We start from the raw sequence: 18,217 nt of genomic DNA, 5'->3' as shown, positions 1-18,217 counted from the left end.
TATAGTGGTCATGTTGGCTGAGTAGGCATGCTAGAGAGTGGAGATCACACGAGTCTAGAAGATGTTTCAGGTGCCATGGGTGATACAGTGTACCCCTATTTGAAGATCCTTGGGTTCATGTGTTGGGACAAGGCAGGTTGCTCCCATGGCTTGGTGTGGGGCTAGTGTCTCATTTTCAGTTTTACTTCTGATCATATCTGGGGTGTGCTGCTTTGTTTATGTTCTCCTTTGTTTAGGACTGTCTGTTACTCTTTATGTGACTGAGACTTGGGTAGAAGGCAGGACAGACCACATCACCCCCCCATATACTTAATGAGCAACTGCAACAATCCTCTTTTCCCTCACTATGGACAATTTTAAGAAAATTAGTTTAATTATTTACATGTTTTATGATTTATATTCTATACAAGGGCCAAGATTCCTCTCCTGGACATTAGTTCTAACTCATTTCAAAGATTCTCAGAAAAACAAGCAGCAAAAGCTGAAAAACTAGCTCTGCTCTTCGAGCCAGGTTGGGAATCTTCATCCTAGATCACACTGGCAGCAAGCCCAGAGCTGCCTGAAATGTAATGATGTGCTCTGAACTCCAGAAAGCCTAGAAATCATGATGAATGCAGGGCCAATATCAACAAAAGGGAGGAATAGGTGGCTGAGCAGTGGGAGCTAGTATGATGGGTCTCTTCTCCTTTTTAAAAAGGCAACCAGGCTTGGCTTGCTGCAAATGCCTGTGTCTCTTTGTGAATAACAGGAAAAAATGAAAATTTATATACAATCTGAGAATTTAAAAGTTTATTTTATAAGGATCTACCATATCAGAAGGTCTAAGAAAGTGTTTTATAAATGCTAAAAAGTCTAAGAAATATTTAAAAGTGGGTAAATACAAGTTATAAAAGAAGTATTTGAGGGTCTAAGGAAGTGCTTAATGGTAAGTGGGAAGGCATAAAATTAGAGGCTTTTAAGAAAGGTTTAAGGTAGGAGTAGTAGAGATACAAAAATAAGTGGGCATACAATAATGAGATCAATGGCATTATGATAAGCTGCTGAAGCACTAACTGCTTATTAATTAGTCAGAACCTCAAAATTTTTAATTTCCCTCTGTTTATCTTCTGAATATAGACTTAAAGGTGCTTCTCATTATGCTAAAAACAAGTCTATCCAATCAATATATCACAGTTTCTGGACTGAAATATATTGTTCATACTCTTCTGATTCTCAGACATAAGCCTACTCTGGCTGTCTTATAGACATAATGAAAATTTTTGTCTAGTCTATTCTTGTTTCAGCAGATTTTTACCTGGTTAGCAGATTCCACCCAAAGATCACCTGTAGATTGCAAGCTGCTGAGATCTGGACCTGCTGGAAGCTGATGCAAACCAGTCCTACAAATATGACTACTCCCTCTCTCTTCAAGAGTATGGGATATACCGATTATTTTGATAAGTGCCCCATTACATAGCCTTTGATTAGCTTTTCAGCCTTCCTGGGCCCCTGATAACAATGTCCTAATGCCAGCTAGAAGAAGCTGTGGAAGAGACTACATTGTCTATTATCCCAGTTAATAAGCTGAAATGCTATCTAAAAAAAAGACTCTCTGGAGAAGGGACATATAATCCCTTAGTTCTGTTTTCCCAGTCATGCTTTGTGCCCCTCTTAAAAGAGACTTTATATTATGATTGTTGAAGCTGATATTAATAATGGTTTGAATTATGGTTCAGCTCATCTCCAAGGCTGACCTCTTTAATATCCATGATTTTGACCCTTGTTCATTTTGTTTCTCCTTCTCAATTTCAGTCCTCATATCTTAAACAAGCTAATACAATTAATAAAAGAAAGAATAGCTTTCATCCAACTCATGGTTAACAAAGTCTACTATCAGCCCATACAAAACATGGATCTAAAGAGTTGTGAAATGCAAAGAACATAAAAGCCCAGGATTGAGCTCTTTTAGTAACTGAGAGGGAATGTAAGGACCAGACAAAAAAGAAACTCCATTTTGTCTTAAACCTGGCAAAGGGCTGGACCCAGATTCCACGAAAAACCACAAAGTAGTCTAAACAGAATAATTCCCCTAACAACACAAACAGCTCACCTAGAGAAAGCACCCAGAGTCCAAATGTACACTCTGCTAGTCTCAGAAAACCAAAGAGAGAGGAGGTAGGAAGAGGAGAAGAATGAAGAGAGAACAGAATATGGTGGTGCTGGCATTCATGGCGAGAGAGAATCCGCTTCATGCAAGAACTCCTCTTAACTTCCCAAGAAGGTTGAGCATCTTTGGACCTTAACAGAGACTTATAATATCCTTCCAGGGTCAAATGAATGACTGAATGAAAAGAACAAACCATGCAGAATCCACATTCTCTTTCCTATTTCCGGATATCACAGCTTATAAAAATAGGAAAACTGTATGTGGACAAACACTCTCCCTCCCTCCATTGTTCACAGCCTTGGCCACTCTTGGAAGTGGCTTCTGAGGGGAGAAGGGTGGTCACACCCATTTGGGCTTATGGAAAGTTCCCCAAGCAGGAGCTGAGCTTGCTTCTCAGCACCTGAGGGAGGATTCCTTATCAGTTGAAATTTATTATGGTGTCAGGCCATGGAGTGAAAAAGGAACAACTATTTAAGGGAAGTTGGAGTTTAGAAAAAAGAACACAGACCCTTGAAATGGCAACTGCAGCAACATCCTATAGGCAATGCCCAGAAACTTATGCCCTTCAGCTGCATTTGAGGGATTGTACATGTGCATGTGTGTACGCATGTGTGTTTGTGCCTCTGGATGTGATCCCACATCAGTTAAACATATCAAAACAGTATTCATGGGCAAGTGTGTAGTATGAATTCATGAGGGTGCTGAACTCTGCTTCTTGCTGCCTTGTCCTGATAAATTTGTCACAGCAAAGCCAAGAACCCAGGATGACATGAGTGCAAGCCCTAAGTGGGGAAGACAACTCCCTAGGCTACACTTCCCTGAGTGCTGACCCCATCCCCACACAGTAAGTAGCATACTTTAATTGAGTTGAGGCTCTGAGGCAGAGACAACAGGTGGCCTGGTGTTTGGATACTTGTAAGGGCTGAGATTCAGTCCAGGACTCTCTGGCTATAGTTTCTGACATCTCAGACTCCTTCGGTAGTAGAAATAAGACCCCATGATGATTCTCTGAACCCACATTTCCCTTTTGTGTATTAGGTTTAGGATTCTGATGATCTTGTCTTAACTATCAGAATAAGGTCATATTCTAAGACTCAAGACATGAACAGGAAGTGAAGTCATGACAGGGGGAGAAGATTCAACCAGTAAAATATTCAAAGAAAATCTGCCTTTTTAAAAATCTTGCTTTTTCAAGATATGGTTTCTCTGTGTAGCCTTGGCTTTGTGGTCTAGGCTGGCCTTGAATTCAAAGATGCACCTGTCTCTGTCTCCTGAGTGTTGTGAAGAAAGGCTTGCAGCACCACCTCCTAGTGGCTGAAAAAATGGCATTTTACCAAATGAAGTAAATTTGAATTTTACAGGTGGACATCTGCTTAAATGACTCACAGTATGAACTGCAATGCTTACCAATCTCATTTATCAGTAGTTTAATATAAAATATTTCATTTCTTACTCATACTGGGTTCTCTGATGGTAGCAGAATGTTCCAGGATCCTAGTCCTTAATTGCAGAACTCAGCATCCCAGGAGGCTGTTCCCCTTGAAGAACTTCCAAGAGGAGTGGGGAAAGGGCATCGGTTGTATCTGGTTTGTGTTTGTCCCAGCCTGGACATAATCATTTGACCCAGTGCTCATCTGAAGCAGGTCTATGATATGACCTGCCATCAGCTAAGGATAGTGAGAAACAGATGAAGTGCTTTACCCAGGTTTAAAAAAAGCCAGGTAAGATAGCATACATTTGTAAGCCTGTTGCCTGAACCCAGGACCAGGAGCCTTTGTGACAGGGATAAGCTGGCACAGAGTCAATGACACAGACTCCAAAGTCAGGCAACTGGCATAAGCATAGGGATCCATATCATTGGCTTGGGTCTCTTCACCAAGTATGATGGCATCAATTTCTGAGCATGCTTGGGCAGGCCTCAGGTTGGCTCTATGTAGAAACCAGTCGATATGGGCATTATTAGCAACAAACTTTGTTCCTGCAAAATGGCAAGCTTTGTTCCTCTTAGATAACCCCAATGCTACCTGGGGTGGAGTTGTCCACATTGCCAGCTTAGCTTGCTATGTGAACTCCATGCTGACAGGAAGCCCTGTCTCAAGAATCAGAGTAGACTACTCCTGAAGAGCAATCTCCACAGTTGTCCTCTGAACTCCCCATGTAGGCACACACATATGCACACATACCTTCTTATGCATGCGCATGCACACATGTGCACCTGCACACAGGAACAACCACAGTCACATAAACACACAGGAGATAACAAGGCATGCTGGCTCATGCCTGCAATCACAGCACATGTGAGGCTGTGGCAAGCAGATCTCTGTGAGGTCAAGGCCTGCCTGGTCGACAAAGTGAGTCCAGGACAGGCAAGGCTACACAACCACTGTCTTGAATACCAGAAATGGAGGAGAAAGGAGGAGGTGAACAAGAGTGAAGAGGAAGAAGAGAATATAGAGGTGCTGTTCTTTGGGGTGACAGAGAAGCCACATCATCCAGGGTTTCCCTTGCTGGACAGGACTGTGAGGACCCCAAGAATGGTTCATTAAATGACAAGAAGGTTGTACAGCCTTGGAACTTCACAGAGCCTTAGAATGTCCCTTCTGTAGTTGAAAGAATAACTGTTGGTTAAAGTGAGCAAACCACACAGAATCAATGTTCACTTTCCTATTCCCAGAAGTCACAGCTTACCAGAAGAAAGGAACATGGCAGGTGTACAAAAAAATCTCACGCTCTCCACTGTGCACAGTCCTTCCAACTTTGGGAAGTGGCTGTTGGGGGGTGGTGGTGGGTGACACACAGATGGGCTCCTGGAAAGTTCCTCAGACAGGAGCTGATCCCTGCTTGTCAGTATCTAAGGGAGCCATCAAAATCAGCTGAGATTTATTTTGGCATCAATACATGGGATGAAGCATTTTCCAGCCCTCAGCGCTGTCCTGCCAGCTGATGGGAGAATTGCCTACCCAGAGCCTTGTGTATGCACATCTCTGAGTTCACTCTTTGGCCACACCTACTTACTCCCTGTGACTCACCAACTCCCAACCCTGTAGGAACAAAAAAATATTTAAAGGCAGTTGCAGTACTGGAAAAACAAGACAGGCCCTGAACAAGCAACTGCAGCAGCATCTGAGAGGTAAATGCCCAGGAACTCCTGTGCTTCCACTGCATTTGAGATATTGTGCAGGTGCATGTGTGTGTGTGTATGGACATGCCTGTGGATTTGAGCCCCCATCAGCTAAATGTGTCCAAGACCATACTCATGAGCAAGTGTGTTGTGTGGGTTCAGGAGGGTATAAGTGTGAGTTTACGAGCATGTGTGTACACATGTTATTGGCAAAGTGTTAGGAAGGCTTGCAAAGAGAATGTGCAGTTTTATTAGGGAGGATAATGTTAGGGACCAGAATTCATGGATGGGATTCTGAAGACTTGAATCTGACATGAGGATGCATATGGGGTCTCTAGTGAGGGGAAGCATTGATTCCCCATGATGTGGAATGAGTCCAATCTGCAAGGCGGAATGAAGGAGGTGCAAGGCTGGTCCCATTACTATACCATCACTGTATGAGGATGAGTTCCACAGACAAGAAAAAGATGGGAGATGACATGTGTGATACACATTTGGAAGCCACTATGTGTGAACTCCATGCAAGAGCATGTCTGTGCTCAGGGGTTGCTGAGTCAGACAGCACAGCAGGGGCTGGGGCAGACAGAAGTTGAGATGTCCTGGGAGGAAATGCCCAGACCTGTCCCTCTGTATATTCTTCGCAGAGCTGAGAGCATGAAGGTCCTCTTGCTGCAGGCAGGTGTGATCATGGCCTTTGGTAAGAGATGACCCTGAACTAAGCAGGTAACCTGAGGAGAGAGGCACCCTATCCCTGAGCACCCCATTCCTGTTGCACTAGCCCTCTCTCTTGGTGAGAGGAGGATGGAAGACACTTGTAGGGAAAGAAGGTAGCAGAGAGTTGCCATATGGATATGTGGCAGTGGGTTGGAACCTTTCACCAGGCCATTTATCTATTTCCTTTCATGTCTAATACAGATCCAGAGGAGTCTTCTGGAATTTAGAAGAATGGTCTGGAGTGTAACAGCAAGGTTTATATCTCAGTATTCCAACTATGGATGCCACTGTGGCCCTGGTGGCAGAGGATCTCCCACGGATGCAACAGATCAGTGAGGCCACCCAGTGCTCTTTATCCTCTGTAACTCTGGCTAGGAAGGGACTAGGTGAGAGCCAGCACCCACTGCCTCAGTGTCCCTGTGAGGACCTGACAACTTCAAAGCTGGTATCCACTGCCTGATTGTCGGGGTATATCCAGACAGAAAAAGTCAACACTTTGAGAACTCTGCTCTGGACCACACTACGTTCTTGAATCTCCTTGCTAAGGGTCAAAGGTCAAGGGAAATGCTAGGCATCAGGATTCCAGGGCTGTGAGCAAGCAGCCTTAATAGGACTTGTCCCCAAACAGGTGCTGCCTTGCTCACAACTGTTGCTACGACTATCTAGAGAAACATGGATGTAACACAACATATCTGCACTACAAGTTCACCTCCAAATGGGGCAATATCACCTGTGTTGGTAAGAAAGACCCTGAGATTTCAGCAAGCTTCCTTTGCATATTTGTTATGCATATTACATGCATACTGGGAACTTCACTGATGCAGGAGGGGAATCTATTAAGAATGTCACAGTCAAGTAGGAAGCAAAGAAAATGGTGAAGAGGAATGTGAAGACTGCAACAGGAGAGCAGAAAAAGCCTTCACCCAGGCTGATGCTTGAGGTGGCTGCTGCAAGCAGTGGTGTCTAATCCGAGTCCTAAAAGACTCCTGGAGTCAACGAAGCACACACATCCTCTAAAACAGGGAACACACAGCCATGCCTCAAACAGGGCACAACATGGCCAAAGGGTCAAAGAGGACTTTTGGCCACTCTGTGCTGTCCAGTGGACATGTGAGGATGAGTCTGAGCTATGTGGACACAAGGTCAAGCCAGGTGTTCTTTGCCATTGTCTTGAGGCTTGTGTGCTCTAACCACAGGACCTATTATTTAGTAAATCACCAAGAAGCACATTTGCAAAAGAAGGACTCAATCTGGCTGCAGAGGGCATGGGCAGCAGGGAGAGGGACACTTGTGTAAAGCAGGCACAGTCAGGATGGAAAAATCTCGCCCTGGAAGAATTCCAGAGAAGTGTGCTGCTGGATCTGGGCAACTTCTAGAGCTTCTCAGCTCCTCAGCTCCCACATGTTGCCAATATCTGTGCTTATAAGACACACTAAAGCTCCAAGAACCCTGGCCTCTGGTGACAGCTGGCCTTCAAATCTAAAGATAAGAATGGAAATGAACACATCCCAGAAGCCCCTGTTGAGTTCATCTTTTGGTACTTCAGTCAGAGTAAAACTGCGTGTTACCTTAAGACCAATCTCAGCCAAGGTAAATGTTGGATCATACAGCCTTTAGCCAATTCTATCTATCCTGAGGCCACTGAGGCTGGGGCCTACAAACACAAGCAGGCTTGTTAGCAAGAATGCAGGTTAGAAGTGCATCTCTGCTTGCAGAGTGATAGCCTACCATTCCTGAGGGCCTGGGTCCCATCCCCAGCATTGTATGAATTGAGCAAGATTGATCATGTCCAGAAATCCCAGAGCTTATGATGTGGAGGCAGAAGGATTACAAGTTCACAGTCATCCTCAGCTATTTACAGAATTCAAGGACTGCCTATGCTACACGAGACACTCTTTTTAACTTAAAAAGAATATGATGGTAGCTAAGTAGTGAGGTAAACCTGTGGCAGTCCCATGTGTTGTTGCTATGTGTCCCCCTCAGATGGAGTCTCTCTGGCAGTGCTAGTTCTTTTCTTGGAACAGAAAGGTTCCCATAAGCACCAATACGATATTCGCTACTTGAGCTCAGTGTCTGTTTTTGTCTAATCTCAGCAAATCAGGACTCCTGTAAGAAACAGCTGTGTGAGTGTGATAAAGCCACCACTAAATGTTTTGCACATAACCTGAGAACCTACAATCCTAAATACCTTGGCTACCGCAACAAGTTTTGCAATGAGGAGTCCCCCAAATGCTGAAAGAGCTGTCATCCATGACCCTTGGACACAGGCCTTTTCTAATACCTATCCAACCAACCAAGTCTCCAGGTGATAAAGAAATACCCTCTCCCATCCTAGAAGCAAGGTGGGTCTCTTCTGTCCTCACTCAGAATGAGGCAGCAAAGCAATGCATCAGGCTGATCCTTTCCCACCACCACACTACCAACTCATTTCCTCACATCCACACCCTCTTCACAGCCAACTTCCTCTCACTACCTGAGAGTCCCAGGACTCTCACAAATAAAGCCATGCATCAACAACCATGTGCCTGTTCTCTCATCTCAAAAAGAGTCACTGATAGAAAGCATGCATACTAAAATTACCTGCCTTGAAACTGGATTGATCGCTCTGTGGTTATCACAAACACAGGAGTACATGTGTTCAACCTCCAGAACCCATGAACATAAAGCACACACTTGTTCACAGTCCTAGAGATGGGAAGACAAAGACAGGTGAATTCCTGGATCTCAATACCAGGCTAGCTGAATCAGCAAGTTCCTGGCCAATGAGGGACCCTGAAAAACAAGGTAGACTATGACTGAGAAATGACATCTGACCTTTACTTGTGGCATCCCTGCACACATGCACACATTTGAATGTATGCATGGGCACACACAAATGCAGATCTGCACACATGAACAAATTCCAGCAGGGTCTAGCAGGGTCCAACTCCTACTATCCACAGCCTTAAGCTTTGATTATCATATTCAAATGGAGATGCCCCCCCAGAGCCTCTAGCAAGGCTTTTTTTTGAGAATCAATAGGGGCAAGAGATGTCTGTCAAGCAGTGTCCAGCCACCCTATATTTGCCATCTCTGTTAAAGGCAGACCTCTCTTTTCCTGTCCCCAGGCCAGAGCCAACTCTCCTGGCCTATTAAGGCATCTGGAAGCTGTCAGAAGAAAGTGGAGTTGCTTCTGTCCAGGTTTAGCCACACTGTATTCAAAGAGATTGTAGAGAATGGTACCTTGTGCTCACATGCCTAATGGAGACCTACTACTAGAGGACTGATGCAACCAAGGTGTGTGCAAAGCTGCCCACCCAGCACAAATGGATCCTGTGACACATGCACGTGGTAAAACTAGATGCTTTGCTGGGATGCTGAAAATGCCCTGAGAGCTCAGAGGACAACTATGCCTGTGAAAGCAATAAGAAGCCAGAAAATTCATCTCCTGGTTCTTGGTACAGGCCATGGGGTGGGTGGAGAACCCACAGGTTAAAGGCTTTTGATTGTCTGGGTTTGTTGATTCCAGCTGCCTATTTTGAATCTGCCAACTTTTTCACTTACATTAAGATAAAGACAGGCTGCAATTAAAAACAAAACCAAAAAATATCAACTCCCAGATGAGAATATTACTTTTGACATTTTGGCCAACAGAAGATGATATTTTTATTTCTTCTCACCACCAAATTCTGATTTTGAAACTTATAGCAAATCCTTGGACTCCCTGGCTTTCTAAGGTGTCTTTCACAGAAATGCGGGCTCTGGATTCAAGACCCGAAATGAGCAGCTTCAAGAAGTTGTTCTGCCTTGATTTGCATTTCCTTGATGATTAAGGAGGTTGAGCATTTCTTTAAGTGTTTCTCAGCCATTTGGTATTCCTCTGTTGAGAATTCTCTGTTTAGTTCCAAGCCCCATTTCTCAATTGGGTTATTTGGTTTGGTGGTGTTTACTTTCTTGAGTTCTTTATATATTTTGAATATTAGACCTTTGTCAGATGTAGGGTTGGTGAAGATCTTTTCCCAGTCTATAGGCTGTCGCTTTGTTCTCTTGACAGTGTCTCCTGCCTTACAGAAGCTTCTCAGCCTCATGAGATCCCATTTATTAATTGTTGACCTTAATGCCTGGGCTGTTGGTGTTCTGTTCAGGAAGTTGTCTCCTGTGCCAATATGTTCCAGGCTCTTCCCCACTTTTTCTTCTAAGTGACTTAATGTCTCTGGTTTTATGTTGAGGTCTTTAATCCACTTGGATTTGAGTTTTGTGCACGGTGACAAATATGGGTCCAGTTGCATTTTTTTACACATAGGCATCCAGTAACCCTGAACTTTCAAATCACCTGATGCCAGAGTCTGAGCCTTGTGCAGTAAGAATATCTCTATCTGGCATGAAAAATTAAGTGCCATACACACACACACACACACACACACACACACACATACACAAAGACTTTCAAAACTCACTCCCAAAATGTGTCTTGCACTAACTGATAAGTCAAGTAAACAATCTAAGTAAAAAATAAAAAGGAGGGGATGTAGGAGAAGTACATGATTATTAGCAGATCAGCAAGATGGCTTACAGTTAAAAATCTTACTAAATAATACTGCCACACGCAGTTTGATCCCTGGAACCCCATGGTGGAACAGGACAATGTTGTCCTCTGACCCACACACCTGTGCAGTAGCAGGCACCTCTGTGATCATGTTCACATATAACATGTATATATATGAATACATATACAATGCATGCAAATAGTTTATAAAAGACAATTTATCATCATCATCATCATCATCATCATCATCATCATTGTCATGATGTTTGGGCAGCATGATGTCTCCTCAGGTGCACGCTAAAATGGGGCATCAGAGAGTTCACTCTCAAACCCATTCAAGACTGAACAGGCTCCAGGGAAGGACGTGTGCTTTAGCATCAGCTCTTATGGAAAGAGCTTTACTAAAAAATTTGGTTCATGAACACAATACAAATACAATATTGTGTGTGTGTGTGTGTGTGTGTGTTCTTGAAGGTGTGTGTGTGTGTGTGTGTGTGTGTGTGTGTGTGCTCACCCATATGTGCACATGTAGAAGCCAGAGTCTGAGACTCTTGGTCATTCTCCAGCTTATTTTTTTGGGACTGAGTCTTTCAGGAACCTGGAGCTCACTGAACTTCAGCTTGATTAGCCAGATTTCCCCAGAATCCTCCTGTGCCTGCCTATCTCGGCAGTGGGAACATATATTTGTACCTTTGGCACCCAGCATTTACAGCTCTGAGCATCTCAGGTCCTCGAACTTGCACAGAAAGTCATTTCCCCATCACAGAATCAAAATCTTTATATTTGTGTTTAGCTGCATCCACACACATGCCTGTTACATGTTGGGCCTGCATAGTAACATCATGATCTTCTAGCTAGCTCTTAGTTGAGTGATCATTCACTGGATTGAGACTATGTGGAGCAAAGTAATTATCACAAGGCTTTTATCTCACATGACCTTAGCAAATTACTGGCATTAAGAAGGCTTTAAATAGCTTTGTAAAATAAAAGCATAGTCATCCTCACAATTGTGAGCATGTATTTTTGCCTGGGTTTGCTGGCAGAAATGTTCATACTTGTCTGTTAGATATTTAAGGTTGTAAGCATGCAGATGGAGCTAAAACAGCAACTGAGCTTTCCTATGTGCCAAGTCTAGCATTTAACTTTTCATGCCTTTCCTTGACCCGTGAATAACAGTGGATAATGACACTTGTCTACTCTATTTTCCTAAAACATAGCCTAGGAATAACTGTTTAAAAAAGTTAGTCACACTTTTAATCCCAGCACTCAAGTGGCAGAGGGATGTGGATCTCTGTGAGTTTGAGCCCAACTTGGTTAACAGAATGAGTCTAGGACAGCCAATGTGACAGAGAAACCCTGTGTCAGGGGAGGGGTTTGGGAGTGTCATCCTCATTATGTTAACTGGACCAAATTTAGACTCAACTTGGCAGCAGGGCCTCTGGCTTGTCTGTGTAGATTATCTTTTTGTTGTTGTTGCGGTGATGGTGGAGGTGATTGTGGTGGTTATAGTTTTTTTTTGTGACAGGTTATCTCTGTGTAACACCCATAGCTCTCCTGGACTCACTCTGTAGACCAGGTAAGGGCATGCTGTGAAGAGAGCTCACTCTCAGGAGGATTAAGAATTGACCAAATAGAAAGGTGCTGAGGGCCTGCTAGATGGCTCACTAGGTAAAAGTGCCTGACTCCTAGCTGGGACCTGAGCTCAATCCCTGACACTCACATAGTAGAAGAAGAAAAACAACTTTTGTGAACTGGCCTCTGGCTTCCACACCCACCCCAGGGCTCAGGGGCATGCACACTCACATGAATAAATAAATAAATAATAAATAAATTTAGTGATATTTTTTAAAAAGAGAAATGACAGACATTTCTCCCTGGACTAAGCAACTTTCCTTGTTGAAAATGGCTGTAGACATGCAGTCACAGGGCACCCAAGACATAATGACACCTGGGGAGTGTCTGGAGTGTGAAAGTAAAAACCAGAAGCTGATGGCTGGTCTTTGAGTGTCCCCTCCCAAAACAGCATGTCGGCCACTGAGGAGTTCACGCCACTTAGCCAGAGGGAGACATTGATGTCTCACTTACCATTGTCTCAGCTTTGAGCTCACTGGTAACACAAGAATCCATTTTGTTTCACTGCAGAGTCCTAACGGATGAAGGCCGCCTAGCCACAGGTGCAATCAAACCAGGTTTGTTCTTGCCTAACACATATGGTTTTCCCACCTGACCACTTTAGTTGTTAAGGAGACACATGAGGCAGGAGGAAACTATGTGACAGATAAGGATGTTGGACCCAAACCAAACCAACCTTGAACCCTTCGGACTCACTCTCACCCCTCCACTCCACCCAGCATCTGCGAAACATGTTATACTCAGGATTGTCACACTGGCTGGCACCGAGACATAGTATGGTGATACACAAATATGTTGGACAGTGTTTGTAGCTGTCTTGGGACACACATAGCCACAAGTTGGATGTACCAGTAACAGCCTAAGAGTCTCTCAGGAGGCTGAGAGGAAGGCACTATATCAATTGATAGCACCAGAACCCAGGCCAGAGTGGAATAGTTTAAAATGCAAAGTTAGACAATTAAAATCTTCAAGATTTAAGGCAGGCAGGTGCATGCATTTATTCCCACATTTGGGAGGCAGATCTCTGAGTCTAAGGCCAATGTGGTCCACAAAGCAAGTTTCAGGAGAACCACGGGTACACAACAAAACCCTGTCCTGAATAAATACATGAATAAATAAATAAATAAATAAATAAATAAATAAATAAATAAGCAAACAACTAAATAAAATCTGGCAAATTTAATTTGGGTACAAATGGCCAGCTCAAGATCATCAGGGATGGTTTCCATTGCTGTGAGGAGACACCATGACCATGGCAACTCTTATAAAAAAGAACATTTAATTGGGACTGGATTATCATGGTGGGAAGCATAGCTGTGTGCAGGCAGATATGGTGATAAAAAGGGAGCTGGGAGTGCTTCATCTTGATCCACAGGCAGCCAAAGGAGAGTGTGTGCCACACTGGGTGAAGCTTGAACATAGGAAAACTCAATGTCAGCCCCTACTATGACATCCTTCCTCTAACAATGTCGTATCTTCTAATAGTACTAGTCCCTATGGCCTTTGGGGACCAATTGCATTAAAACCACCACAGGACACAAGAGAGAAAAGATTTTATAAAATATTTGAGGAAGTCAGAAATGAAAATATATTGGTTAAAATGGAAAGTCACACTGATTGACTCAGCTGAAGGTGTCTATACTATTTATTTTGGGCTTCTCTTTTATTCTCTTTTATTATAGAGGATCTCAAAGTCCTGGCATTATCTCACCACTATTTCAAAAAACAGAAAAGCAAAGCCTCTGGCCCTACTTATCAAATCTAAGCCTTAAGCTACACCATTTGCCCAAAATTAACATTTTTTTATACTTTGAGTGTTTTTCTTTCATATACTTTCTTTTCTTTGAACTTCTTTTATTAATTCATTCATATTACATCTCAATAGTTATCCCATCCCGTGTATCCTGCCATTCCTTCCTCAGTCCTGCTTCCCCACTATTCCCTTCCTCTATGACTGTGAATGAGGGGGACCTCCTCCCTCTGTATATGCTCATAGGGTATCAAGTCTCTTCTTGGTAGCCTGCTATGCTTCCACTAAGTGCCATAAGGCCTCCACCTCAATGGGATGTGATTAAAGATAGGGCACCAGAGTTTGTGTGGAAGTGAGTCCCCACTCTTCACTCAACTGTGGAGAATGTCCTGTCCATTGGCTACATCTGAGTTGGGGTTCAATGTTTACTGCATGTATAGTCCTTGGCTAGTGCCATTGTTTGATCAGGATCCCTGGGCCCAGAACTACCTATCATAATGGCTCTGAGATTCCATTTTACACCCATCACAAAGGCTAAGATAAAAAATTCAAGTGACACCACATGCTGGAGAGGATGTGGAGAAAGAGGAACACTCCTTCATTGCTGGTGGGAATGCAAATTAGTACAACCACTTTGGAAATCTATCTGTCACCTTCTCAGGAAACTGGGAATAAGGCTTCCTCCAGACCTAGCTATTGCATTCCTTGGAATATACCCAGAAGAAGCTCCAGCACACAATAGGGACATATGCTCAACCATGTTCATAGCGGCCTTATCCATAATATGCAGAACATGGAAACAGTCTAAGTGTCCCTCTGTAGAAGATTGGATAAAGAAACTGTGGTACACTTACACTATGGAATACTACTTAGCTATTAAAAACAAGGAATTTCCAAAATTTGTCGGCAAATGGATTGAACTCGAAATGATCATAATGAGTGAGTTAATCCAGAAGCAGAAAGACTCACATGGTATATACTCACTTATATCTGGACACTAGCCCAAGGGACATGTCCCATGAAAGTCTTCACTTATCAGGAAAGTGGAATAGAGTGGAGGGCATCCAATTGAGACTTTAGGAGAGAGAAGCATGGGAGAATGGGGAAATGGAAGGACCCAGAGTGTTCTAGAAACATACAAGAATTTACATGCTTTTAACATAGCTGGGAAGGTGGCTCAGTTGGGAGAGTGCTTGCCTGCCATGCATCAAACCCTGTGTTCAAGATGCAACACCAAATAAAACCAGGCATGGTGGTTCATGTCTATAATCCTAGCATTCAGGAGGTGGAAGCAGCAGGATCAGAAATTCAAGGTCATCCTCAGTTAGACAGGGATTTGTGGCCAGCATGGACTACAAGATACTCAGAATAAAAAATATATTATTTTGGCAAACTTAGGTCAAGGAATTTAGTGAATATCACAAGGTAATTTAAAAGCACAGCTACATAACATGTTTATAAAGATAAGAAAATAAATAAAAGAGTAAAATAATACTAATTCTATTGGAAAGTGATTTCATTTTCTCCTTTTCATCTATTACTACTGACAAGCTCTGTTGCTGTCACTCCACACCAGCCCATTCTGATCAGCACAAGCTTTCTACAGGGCTTGTGGTATTCGCTGGGTAAAATGTATGATGGACAAATACAAAACACTAAACAAAAAAATCAAAGGAGTCACTCAGGTAACTACAGAGGGGGACAAATCAGGAAAGAGCCAAATTTTCAGTGTGACATCATGCTCTTCTACATGAAAAACCCCAAAGATTCCACCAAAAAGACTAAAAAGTTACAGGATATAAAATCAAGAGAGACAAACCATAGTGTTAGAAACACCAGGAGTGAATTATGCATTGTGGTTTAAGGTGCCATGGTTGAGACAAATTTCTTCCCTTCTTCTCTGCACAGGGGATAAGTATCATTAATATTTAAAATGATTAGCCATTTCTTATTTCTGCCATGTGCTTGAAAGTGTGAAACATAGACTGTGGATTTGTTTTTGAGGAAAGATTATTGATCCCCCACAGCGTTGAACTGTCCCTCTGTTGTTGGTCTGTGTAGCTTTAAAAACAAACAAACAACAAAAAGATGGTGGGGATTAAAGAAAAGGTGATAGCAAAACAACCCAGCTTCTTCACCCCTCACAGCATGTCTCCTATGCTGCTATCTACTCAGCTCTTGATATCCCTGCAGCTGGGGTGAGGGGTGTAAATTCTCTTCCAGGTGCCCCTAAGACTCTCCAAAGACACAAAACATATTTGTCACCTTGAAATAATTTCTAGTGTGTGGAGGCTGGACTGGGTACAAAACCAATGGCTAAGGGGCCTCTTCAACTAAAGGCTTGACTGGACCTTTTCACATGCCAGTCTGAAAAAGGACCAAGGCTTAGACTTGAATAACCTTTTCACAGAGGTCACATGGCAGAGAGCCTGCATATCAAGTGTTTATATTACTATTCATAGCAGTAGAAAAACAGAGTTTTGAAGTAGCAATAAAAATATTTTCACCATTGTCACCAAGAATGGACTGTATTAAAGTGTCTCAGCATTAGGAAACTTAAAACCACTTATTGGGAGGCCTTTGTAAAGGCTCTCTGTCATAGGCATTGCTCTTGTGATCTCTGCTTCAGCATCAGAATCACATGAATTGCTGAGACCGTGATCAGACAGGATGTTCGGCAAAGTATACACTCAAAGGTCTTCAGACTTTCAGAGAAAGTACACTGTGGCCTTACAGCTGAGAGTTGATTGAGATTACCCCGTTTTCCCCATGAAAATGTCAGCATTATCTCCTGAGAGTGACTTTGTGCTCTGTTTTCCCATGTCTGAAATTTGTATAAATTGAACTGATGAGTAAAGTTAAGGGATCCTATGATATTGATTGAAGGCTCTCTAAGCCTATTCTGTGTTTATAGTTATGTCTTGCCTCTGTTTCTTATTTCTGTTCTTTTATTTCTCAATCCTTAATCATTGATCTAGCATCTCCTCAATATTCTTCAGAGCATGCTTAGTCAACTGCTGGAGGATAACTCTTTAAAATCAATAGAGAACTTTCCAGTGGACCCAGAGCTAATAGAATGCTTGTATTTGGGCATACGATGTTCTTCATAATCAATTTGTGTTGGCTGGAGATGAGAGACTCGGCTAGGTCTTCAAGGCCCTTAATCCTACGTTGATGAGGCTTACAGGCTCCCAGTCTGGGGCCAGCCTTGCATACAAAGTGATCTCTCCTTTCAGAGAGGAAATAGAAGAAAAGAAGGAAGGGAGGAGGAAGGGATAATGTGGAGGGAAAGCTTTTGGATAGAACTGTTGAGTCAGGAGCTATGGTCCCACAGATGAAGCCACACCTCAGTGAAGGACAGTATGATGGGAATGCATTAACTAAGGGGTAATGTGATGGGCATGCATTAACTGAAGGACAGTTTTATGGACATGCATTAAGTGAAGGACATTGTGATGGGCATGGATTGAATAAAGGGCATTGTGATTGGCATGCATTAACTGAAGGGCAGTGTGATGGGCATACATTAAGTGAAAGACAGTGTGATGGATATACATTAACTAAAGGACAGTGTGACTGGCATGCATTAACTGTAGGACAGTGTGTGGGGCTTGCATTAACTGAAGGACAGTGTGTTGGGCATGCAATAACTAAAGGGCAGTGTGATGGGGATAGGTTAACTAAAGGGCAGTGTGATGGGGATAGGTTAACTAAAGGGCAGTGTGATGGGCATATGTTAACAAAAGGGCAGTGTGATGGGCATATGTTAACAAAAGGGCAGTGTGAGGAGCATATGTTAACTAAAGGGCAGTGTGATGGGCATATGTTAACTAAAGGGCAGTGTGATGGGCATATGTTAACAAAAGGGCAGTGTGATGGGCATATGTTAACTAAAGGGCAGTGTGATGGGCATATGTTAACAAAAGGGCAGTGTGATGGGCATATGTTAACTAAAGGGCAGTGTGATGGGCATATGTTAACTAAAGGGCAGTGTGATGGGCATATGTTAACTAAAGGGCAGTGTGATGGGCATATGTTAACAAAAGGGCAGTGTGATGGGCATATGTTAACAAAAGGGCAGTGTGATGGGCATATGTTAACAAAAGGGCAGTGTTGTGGGCATATGTTAACTAAAGGGCAGTGTGATGGGCATATGTTAACAAAAGGGCAGTGTGATGGGCATATGTTAACAAAAGGGCAATGTGATGGGCATATGTTAACAAAAGGGCAGTGTGATGGGCATATGTTAACAAAAGGGCAGTGTGAGGGGCATATGTTAGCAAAAGGGCAGTGTGATGGGCATATGTTAATGAAAGGGCAGTGTGATGG

This window comes from Acomys minous (assembly GCF_964271855.1).
Source record: "Acomys minous genome assembly, chromosome: 6".
Lineage (NCBI taxonomy): Eukaryota > Metazoa > Chordata > Mammalia > Rodentia > Muridae > Acomys > Acomys minous.
The sequence above is the reverse complement of the archived record's forward strand: the minus strand, read 5'-3'. Positions refer to the sequence as shown.